Raw genomic sequence first — 7106 nt, 5'->3', positions numbered from 1 at the left:
CTGCAAACAGCTGTTCTGGGCTCCGGCAAGTCAGCACACCAGCACCTTCCAAGGTAGACACTGGGATTGTTTCGGCACTCCAGCCAAAAAACATTGCCTACCCCGACCTAGACTAAAGACCAGGTTGGCAAACTGTGTGCCTGTGTATGCCTACCTGAGGATGTAGAAATTCACAGTATTTAAAATTCAGAATTAAAGAAATGTACATATTAAGTGCATTTTAGAAGGGTAGCATTTAAATTTAACATAGGTAAAGATGAATCAGGCATCTGAAAGATGGATGCAAAGGTGGATTTTACATGCCACATAGAAATAGAGGCACACAGAATAGGTATGAAGTTCTGTGTGAGAGAAGGAAAAGAAGAGTTAGAAAAGGATAAAGCGATTTGAGAACTAGGAGAGGCTAAGGACAGCTGTAAAAGCTTTGGTGAGACTGTAGCATTTTAATTTTGGCTACAATGCTTAGTGTTTTTTTAAAAGCCTCAGTTTCTTTAGCAACTTTAAGTATGACTTTACTGTGGGTCCAACACAGAAACAGTGTGATATATGGCTTTAGCATAATACGTGACATTTTTAGTACTGTGTTATCTTCAGTGATCCATCACAGAATAATATGTCAGATTATCCATTGGAGTCCTGGTCTTTTTGCTTCAGGTGATTTTATTTATAGTTTGTGCAGGTGCAGATGAAGCAGTGAATCCAGGCTGGCGTATGAAGAGCAGAACAAACAAAGCACATTCTTTATGGGAAAGTGCTCTCAGTTAGAGAGGGAACTGTCAGCAATGGCTCTAAGATTTAAAATATCATCACTTAGTCCAAAATTGATCCAAATCCATGTAACCTCAGAACATATTGCATGGCCTGTGTTTTTCCTCTGATGTTGTTTGGTGTTTATGTATTTTAGTTGTTTATTTTTGGTTTCAGGTAAGATGTAGATTGTGGTTTTTATTTGTGATCTTATTATATAATTTTAGCAAACAGTAGTATTTCTCATGTCCTCATCTTCATTGTTATGACTGTCTTTATCTTTGTCATTCTTTCCTTCCTTCATCCTTCCAATGTACTATAGGCTAAAATAATTGGACTAGAATCCAGAGAGCAGAGACAAAATCCAGAATTGAACATTTCTGACCTCTGACAAATTTAGAAACAGGATCTAGATTTAAATTTTGTGGTGTGGTCCCTCAGCAAGCAGGCATGAAGATTGGGGAAGGGGGCAAGTGGCCCAGGTGTAAAGTAGAGAACTGCCCCACAATGAGTAATAGGATACCATGCTAGTAGTCTCTTTGTGTTGAAGAAGGAAGAATAAGATAGAAAAGAAAGGAAAGAAAAGGAAACTGGAAAAAGTGAGATTTACATTGAAAGGGCAATGAAGACCCTAAGGGTTAAGGATCTAGTCACCTTTGTTGCACCAGGTATTTATGTAGTTTAATGTGAATAATGTGCAAAAATCCCCTGTGCATTGAGAGAAGAATGGATTCCTTAATGTTTCCATGAGGAATACTTTGAAACCTTCATAAAACATTCATATTCGATAGAGAGGAAAGCCTGCTTTAATAAAACATGTTTACCACTATTATACTGTGCAGCAGTTGGTATTTTATCTATTCAAGTACCATGTACTGCATACTTGCATTGCTGCTGCATTTTATAAGACTGAGATCACCTTGCACTGGATGACTAGTTTGTTTATTTAACAGCAAAAATCCATCTTTCAGCATACTCAAAGTGAAGTATTTTCTCTACATAACTATGGATTTAAAATTATGTTAAAAGACCAGATTCTATTTTCTTCCTCCTGGATAATTCATCTGAACAGACTTGAGAGAGCAGATGTTTGTACCAATGTTTCCAGCTTCAAAACAAGTATTATTTAACATTTATACTGCAGTAGGGAATAGAGGCTACAAGTAGATTGAACTCCATTGTACAAGGCAGTGTACAAACATACAAGAAATGATATTCCCTGTTCCAAAGGAGTTCAAAACTATGATGGAAGACATTTGGCTTGTATTTATTCCCTTCAGCTTCAAGGTGACAGAGGAAATGCATGGTGCCACCTCAATAGATGCTACTATTCAGAAAGATTTGGTGCCATGCATATAACTTACCTGTGTACCAAAAGAGGAATTGGTAGGGACAGTCACTCAAGGAAGCGCAAGAACTTGTGCTCTACCTAAACCTTACTATGTCCTGGTGTGAATTTTACCTTGTTTGTATCAGCATACCCATTTCTAAATGTATGTGTATTTACTGTAAATTCAATATTACTTATCCAAAATTACCTTATTAATATACACACTGATTTTCAAGTGCTATTTTCAATTAAGTTGTGTAGGTATAAGACTGCTATCTCCAGTATGCTATATACCTTTTGATAGCTTTTGGCATTTTAACATCCTTGAAAGTAAAAGTAGCATGCACTTAATGCTCACATATCATGAGTAAAATCTGCCACACTTCTTGAGGAAATGTTAAAATGTTCAACATCCGTGTTCTCAACAAGTAAATAACACATTATATGGCTACATTATGACCAGATTATATCTATTAGTTACTGCTGTGCACCATGTAAATCTCCAGATTCCCCTGGGAAATGAGAAAATCATTTCAGACTTCAATAACTAACAATCAGTTATTGCTCTGGGCAATAATAAAGCTGAATGCAATTACCTAAAGTGAAGTTAGCAGTGTAACAAATGAAATACAGATTTCTTCCTCTCCTAAAATAAATGTAGCATCTCCTCATCACACACTACTGCATAGCATAATAGGGTCTTCTAAACAGTGTATTGTCTGAACAGCCTATTTGAGATTTGAAATATATGTGATTAAAACTTATAAAAGTTACTTTTTATGACATCACTTGCATGATTAGTGCTGGGAAAGGACTAACGGCTATGAAACTGCAAAAGTAAAACACTCATTCTGAGAAAATAGATTTTAAAATACCATACTCTGCACTCAGTAGCATTTCTATTTAGTTAGCAAAGGCAATTACATGAAAAGGGACTACAGAAGATTTCTGTTCATACAAGACAGTTTGATCAGGAGTTCCTCAAAACAGGTGCAATTTTGCTGATGAAATGCTTAAACTACCATATTTATTCCATCCACCTTTGGTTTATTAAAACTATTTGTTCTACTTCCATTACAATGTACATTTGTTAGGAGCAAAAAAAAAAATAGAATTTAATTGTTTTTAAAAGTAATTGCCTCTTATGGTATATATCTTCAAATGCATTTGCACTTATTTACATTTAGAAGTAAAATAAAATGCTTATACATGTTGTAGGATCAGAACTTTAATACATCACCCTGGAATGGGTGATTTCTATAATGGGTATGAAGAAAATCGATAATATAGAAAGGAATCTCCTTTAAAAACATCCATGACTCAGAATCATGCTCCTTTACCTATATGATTTTGTACCTTGGTACTTAGTATCAAGTATTAATTTTCTATCCTGAATTTGTTTCTAATTAATTATCTGCATGCATTTTCTCTTTGTCACAACAGAATTCAATTATCTTGAAATAGATTTCCCAGTAGAAAGTTAATCCTAACTCCTCATGTTTTAAGAAACCAATTTTTATTTATAATACAGTTTGGGTTTGAGCAGAGAATGATCCAGAAAATGAGGATTGTTCTAGTTTTCACATTTGGTATTGAAAAATAGCTTTCCCTTAGGGATTCATGTGGGGTTTTTTTTGTTTGTTTTTTTTGGGGGGGGAGGGGGGTGCTGTAATTCTTAAGATAATTTATGTTGTTAGTTCCTCTACAGCTCTTTGGAAATTGATTACTCTTTCCATAGTATGTGTTAAGTGTTATTGTTTTGTTGCTTACTAATGTTGAATTGTACAGAACTCATTTTTACAGTCCTTTAAGCAGGGAACATCTTTTTCCTTGTGTGTCTATATGTTGCCAAATCTAATGGGCCCTGTAGCATTAATACCAATACTAATTTTAAGAGTATCATGCTGTTTATGACCAAATCCTTATGATCTTCATTTCAGTGGAGATTTTAGTTGAATAAAGGCAAAGAAGCTTTCAGAAGCTGCCCCTCATTGAGTCACTGGATTTTACAAATAAATGAAAATGAAAAGATGTGCCATTGTTTGTGCTTACTAACCCTTGGAATTGCCCCGTAAGGTAATTCTATCAGCTATTCAGAATATTTTGATATAGGTTTCCTTTTCATGTTGTTAGTCAATGTTGCTATTCAGAAATAAAATCCATGCAGCCATTAAAACAATACAATAGCATGAAAACCCACAATGTGCAGCAGTTGGGTAAAAGCATTATGCTGAAAAACTACATAATTACAGTGCAGTATTTTTGCAGTTAAATGGAGCAGCGCGTGAAAATTGTTTGTGAGGTTTGCAAAGCTTCTGCCAGTTGTCAGTGTATTTTTATTCCAGTTTTGCAAAACAAGAATGAAAATAGGAGTTCTATCTACTGCTCCTGGCCTGAGATTAAGGCCCAATCCTGAAAACATTTGCACTTAATTTTCAGATGAGGTAAATGAAGTTCATAGAGGCTCAGGCTTAAATCTTCAAAAGTACTGGGGCAAGTCATTTCAACTGAAACTGACGACCAGGACTTGGCTTGGAAACACCATGCTCTAGTAAATGGCTGTTAAACAAGAGGACCTACTTTTTACTTGTGAATCTGATACTCAGTTAACTGATTTTTTAGCACTTTTGCCAGCATTGGAATTGAGGGAATTTAATCTAGTACTACTCAGTAACTAATTACCACCATACTATACCAGTAGAGCATACTTTAAACAAATTTAGGCACGAATAGCTAAGTCACATTACTGTACATCCAGATATACTAATGTGCATTAGCATGGCATGTGTTAATGGATACTGTGACAAAGGCACCTTCCAGGCCCAGTATTAGTATGGCCCCACCCTTGTCTCTGGGCAAACTGCCTGCCTTGTTCTCCTGCCAAACCTTGTTGATAAATGACTGTGATGTTAAATAGGCAGGAGGCTGCCCTTTGTGTGCCCAGATGACTGTGGGTGATAAGTACACATTTCTACCATCCCTACACATGTCCCATGCCTTGCTGATGTCTCATAGTGTGTTCTCAAAGCTGGGTCAAACTGGACACATAATTGTGTCTCTCTCACACTGCCTTCTCAGGCCACACACAAACCACCCCACTCTTACTGGGGCCTCTTGCACTCTGCTGGCTCTCACCCAGTCTCTTGCATACTGCCTATCCAGGCCACACTTACTCCACCCTACTTGAAGAGATCCTCAGGCTTTTTTATCCACCCCTCGGTCAGGCTTGGCGTGGTCTTTTGGGCCTTTCCCACGACCCTCACCCGAATGGGACTGAGTGATCACTCAACTACAGGCCTACTTCACCCCTGGCCCCTCACCAGACAACTACGCTCCTTTCACGGGCCACAACTCCTCCCCTTACACTAGCCCCCTGGCAGCTCCCTGCTCCAGCCCTTAAAGTGACAGACACCCAAAAGGGTGTTCTGTCACAAATACACACTGTGTTAATACACATTAGTGCATTGGCATGTGCGCTAGTGTAGCTTTGCTATTCGTGCCTAAATTTAATGTGTCTTAATGTGCATTAGCATGTCCACATGTAGATGCATGCCTAAATCACCTTCATGATTTAGGATGGCATCCAAGCCTGCCTTACATCCCTATGAGAGCTAGATGACCACTCTGAGTATAGACCCAAAGATAATACTGACCTTATACACTTCATTCTCACACATAACAACTTGACTTTCAATAACTAACACTTCCTTTAGGCCATGGGCACAGCTGTTGGCACCAAAATGGCCTCAGAGTATGCCAAACTTTTTATGAGCTACCTCAAGTACTGCACTATCAAACCCTTGCTATACTTAGGTTTATATCAATGACATCTTCATCATTTGGACTGAAGACCTGCAATCCCTGATTGAGTTCCATCAGAAATTCAACAATTATCACCTCTCCATCCGAATATCTCTTAAATACTCCAACATCAACATCTTCTTTTTAGACACAATGATCAGTATCTAGAATGGTAAAATACAGGCCAGGTTATACAAGAAACCCACAGACCAACATATATATCTGTACAGAACCAGCAATCACCCTAAACACACCAAGAAAGCTGTGATATACAGCTAAGCCCTCAGATACCACTGAATTTGCACTAAGGAGAACACCCAGGATTGCCAACTCACAAATCTTAAGAAGGCTTTCACTCAACAAAGACACTCCTCCAGAGAGATAGATCACACATTTGAAAGAGCCACCTGGATACCATGTGAAGAATTGCTGCAGTACAGAAGGAAAACCCCCACGAATTGCACACCACTGGTTATGACATATCACCCTCCCCTTGAACCTAAATGGAAAATCCTCAAAGAATTGCAACCCATACTAGAAGACAAAATTCTTAAAGAGATCTTCCCAGAACCACCCATCCTAACCTTTAAACAAGCACTGAACCTTGCTAACCTCATCACCAGAAGCAAACTTCCTACAGCCCAAAACACACCAAAAGGATCCAGACCATGCCATGACAAGAAATATAAAACCTGCCCACATATCTCCACCACCCCCACAATAATTACAACCCACAGCAGAACCACCAGCATTCCTGGATCTTAAAACTGCAGCTCCAGAAATGTCATATATCTCATCCAATGCAACAGATGCTCTGATGGAAAATATGTAGGAGAGACCAAACAAAAACTTCACACAAGAATGAATGCACACTGGAAATCTATTAAAGACAAAAATACCCAATTTACTGGTGGGGGCACATTTCTCATAAGAAAAATGCTGTCTCTCCAATCTCTCAGTTCTAATCCTTTTCTAATAGAAAAGTGGGCAGTACACAATAGGATGCAGTACAAAAAGGATAAGTGCAGAGTGCTGCACCTAGGGCACAAAAATATCCAGCACACCTACTGGCTGGGAAGTGACCCTCTCAGCAACACAGAAGTAGAAAGTAGACAGAGTCATAGGAGACTCCAAGATGAACATGAGTTGTCGGTGTGAAGAAATCTAACCGCACTTTACCAGGAGATGCATGACAAACAGAGCCAAGGAGGTGCTACTTCCTCTCTAT

At 38.2% G+C, this 7106-nt stretch overlaps 1 long non-coding RNA gene across 1 annotated transcript in view; it reads left to right on the top strand.

The window, feature by feature from the left end:
• The window catches only part of LOC109320382, a 139947-nt gene extending 135799 nt beyond the window's left edge, over nucleotides 1-4148 (top strand). Inside the window, exon 3 of the long non-coding RNA XR_002103784.1 lies at nucleotides 4018-4148. This is a non-coding gene — a long non-coding RNA (uncharacterized LOC109320382). The remainder of the gene's footprint in view (nucleotides 1-4017) is intronic.
• The last annotated feature ends 2958 nt before the right edge of the window (nucleotides 4149-7106 follow it).

The sequence above is a fragment of the Crocodylus porosus genome, unplaced genomic scaffold (assembly GCF_001723895.1).
Source record: "Crocodylus porosus isolate Cpor-Errol unplaced genomic scaffold, CroPor_comp1, whole genome shotgun sequence".
Classification (NCBI taxonomy): Eukaryota; Metazoa; Chordata; order Crocodylia; family Crocodylidae; genus Crocodylus; species Crocodylus porosus.
This window is presented reverse-complemented; position numbering and strand designations above follow the sequence as displayed.